This window comes from Nicotiana tabacum, chromosome 3, assembly GCF_000715075.1.
Source record: "Nicotiana tabacum cultivar K326 chromosome 3, ASM71507v2, whole genome shotgun sequence".
NCBI classification, from domain to species: Eukaryota; Viridiplantae; Streptophyta; class Magnoliopsida; order Solanales; family Solanaceae; genus Nicotiana; species Nicotiana tabacum.
Genome location: NC_134082.1, coordinates 11,878,729 through 11,879,084, shown reverse-complemented (window position 1 = coordinate 11,879,084; position 356 = coordinate 11,878,729).

The window sequence follows — 356 nt, the reverse complement described above, 5'->3', positions numbered from 1 at the left end:
CCAATTAAATGGGATAGCCCAATGATATTGGACTTATATAATTAATCCAATTATATTAGCCTAAATTATTTATTTGGACTCGTATATTTAAAATATAATCCAAGTTATTTATTGAATTTGAATCCAATAAATTTTACATGCCTACAGGGGTATTACCAGGATGGTTAACATCTTCATCTTCAGAGATGTACAAATGGACACTCTCAGGTTCATCGACAAGCTTTAAAGGCACGAAGCCTGAAGGTAGGTCTTGAGGAATGGTGGCTTTATCATCTAAAACCACGCATCTTCTAACTCGTAGCTTCTTCATTAGAGAGCTATCTTTATCATCATCTTCTTCTTCAGAGTCACGGGTT